The sequence below is a fragment of the Chrysochloris asiatica genome, unplaced genomic scaffold (genome assembly GCF_000296735.1).
Source record: "Chrysochloris asiatica unplaced genomic scaffold, ChrAsi1.0 scaffold00055, whole genome shotgun sequence".
Taxonomy (NCBI): Eukaryota; Metazoa; Chordata; class Mammalia; order Afrosoricida; family Chrysochloridae; genus Chrysochloris; species Chrysochloris asiatica.
This window is the reverse complement of record NW_006408573.1, coordinates 17,323,872-17,327,039: the sequence shown is the minus strand read 5'-3', so window position 1 is coordinate 17,327,039 and position 3,168 is coordinate 17,323,872.

The following is a 3,168-nucleotide window of genomic DNA, read 5'->3' as shown; positions in this document are numbered from 1 at the left end:
TTCTGGCAACTGAGATCACCTCGGATTATAGTATGAAATGCAGCTCTGGGGGAAACGGTATGTTTCAAGATGTTTGTACCATTCAATTGTCAAATATTCACACGGTTATGATTCTCAAAGAAAGCACACAATGTAGGGAAATTGGTAACAAAATAAAAGCTCTGGGATGCATTGAGAGAAGGCGGCCGAAGGATTCTTCCCTGACATGCCTAATCCTGGAGACGGGAAATTAAAAACCACACTAGAATATCAATGCTGCACACAAGGAATAGCTGGCTTTTCTTGAGTGAAATCCTGGGTCTCACCTGGCATAATGATATCAGACTTATTCATGGGGGCTTCAAGTCTCACTGCAACCGTACTCTACCCAGTGCCATGAACAGGGACCTCCTTACTCCTCACCCAGACTCTCCACACCAGTATGTTAGCTTGTTCACTTTTATCCAAACCTACATGGCCACCCCTGTCATAGTGAACATGCATGGTGTCAGACTGTGGTGCTAGGGAGGCTCTGCAAGCTCTTTAGAGCAGGGTTTGCAAGCTCTCCTTCTACCTGGAATGAGGAGACCTCTCTAACATCAAAAAACATCAAAAAAAGAAGAGTGAGAGTTTTATAGTCAAATGAGTTTGGGAACTACAGCATGTGCTACCTTTCTCTCAGAACTCCTTGACTCTTACAGGTGGAGAGTTGAGATGTCCTATGGTCAAGAGAGCCATCAAAAAGTTAGCTGACCATTGAAGCCATCCATCACTCATCTGTCAGTTTGTCATACTGTAGTGACTTGGGTGTTGCTGTGATTCAATAAGTTATGCCACCGGTATTTTAAATACCAGCAGGGTCACCCAAAGTACACAAGTTTCAGCTAAGCCCCCAGACTAAGACAGACTCGGCGAACTACTTCTGAATGTTAAGCCACTGGAGACCTTATGAATAGCAGTGGGACATTGTCAGATAGAGTGCTGGAAGATGAGCCCCTCAGGTTGGAAAGCACTCAAAATAGAACTGGGAAGAGCTGCCTCCTCAAAGTAGAGTTGACCATGATGATGCAAATGGAGCTTTTGGGACCTTTATTTGCTGATGCGGTACATCTCAAAATGATAAGAAACAGCTGCAAATATGCATTAATAATTGGGACATGGCGTGTACGAAGTATAAATCTAGAAAGATTGGAATTTGTCAAAAATGAAATGGAATGCACACCATAGAAATCCTAGGCATTAGTGAGCTGAAATGGACTGGCATTGACCACCATGTTGAATCTGGTAATCATATGGTTTACCATGTCAGGAACAACAAAATGAAGACCAAATGGCTTCACATTCATCAGCACAAAGAGCATCTTAAGAGTGATCTAGAAGTACAATGTTGTCTGTGATGGGATAATATCTATACGCCAACAAGGTAGACCAGTTAATACCACTAGTATTAAATTTATGAGCAAACCACTAAGCCAGGTATGATGAAATAGAAGAATTTTATCAATTTCTTCAGTCTGAGATTGATCAAGCATGCTATCAGGATATATTGATAATTACTGTCGATTGGGATGTGAAGGTTGGAAACAAAGAGGAAGGATCAGTAGTTGGAAAACATGGCCTTAGTGATAGAAATGATGCTGGAGATCACAGGATAGAATTTTGCAAGACAAGTGACTTATTCATTGCAAATACATTTTTAAAACAACATAAACGACATATGGACTTCATCAGATGGAATACACAGGAATCAAATTGATTTGATTCAAGCTCATCAGCTGCTCCTCAGAAACCTACATAGGGTTGCTATGGGCTGAAACTGGCTCAACGGCACTTAAAAACAACAACAGTAGAGAAGAGACAATAGAATCCTGGTATAGTACCATAGGATAAGCACTCAATTTCACAGTTGATTTGAACTGCAAAGTGGGTGGTTCAAACTCACCAGCCACTCCTAGGGAATCCCATACTGGGTCTCTATGAGTTGGAACCAACTAGATGGCACTAGCAAGAACACCAACATAGGGAAGAGACGATGAATAAGCTCAGTATCATCAGCTGAAGCAAGACTGTGAAACAGACCACCAATTGCTCATGTGCAGGTTCAGGCTGAAAATTAAAACAAGTGCATGAAATCCAAACTATCATCTTAAACATATGCACCTGAATTTAGTGCTCATCTCAACAGCATAGTTGATTTATTAGAAACTAATGACTGAGGACCAGAAGAGCTGCGGGATGATATCAAGAATATCATACAAATAAAAAAAAGCCATTAAAGAGGTAGGAAAGAAAGAAAATACAAAAACAGATGCCAGCGGAGACTCTGAAATTTGCTCTCCCGTGTAGAGATGCTAAGTGAATGGAAGAAATGAGAATGTATAAAGCTAATAGAAATTTTAAAAGGGCAGTTTGAGAAGACAAAGTATTATATTGAAATTTGCAAAGTCCTGGAGCTAGAAAACCAAAAGGGAAGAACATGCTCAGCATTTTTCAAGCTGAAATAACTGAAGTGAAAATTCAGGCCTTGACTTGCAATATTGAAAGGTGCTATGGGCAAAATAAAGAGCTCTGGTAGCGTAGTGGTTACGAATCGGGTTGTGAACCGCAAGGTCAGCAGTTCGAAGCTACCAGCTGTTCTGCAGGAGAAAGATGAGGCTTTCTGCTCCCGTAAAGATTTACAACCTCTGAAACCCTGTACAGGGTCGCTATGAGTCAAAACCGACTACACGGCACATAGCAACAATAACAATGGGCAAAATATTGAATGATTCAGAATGCATCAAAAGAAGATGGAAGGAATACACAAAATCACTGTAACAAAAAGAAATGGTCAACATTCAAACACAAAATCACTGTACCAAAAAGAAATGGTCAACATTCAAACATTTCAAGACATAGCATATAATTAAGAACCAATGGTATTAAAGGAAGACGTCCAAGATGCACTGCAAGCATTGGCAAATAACAAGGCTCTGGGAACTGATGGAATGCAAGCTGAAATCTTTGAATGAACTGATGCAGTAAATTGCCAAGAAATTTGGAAGATGGCTACCTTGTCAGCTGGTCCATATTTGTGCCCATTCCAAAGAGAGGTGACCCAATAGAATGAGGAAGTAATTGGACAGTATCATTAATATCTCATGCAAGTAAAAGTTTGCTGAAGATAATTTAACAATGACTGCAACAGTA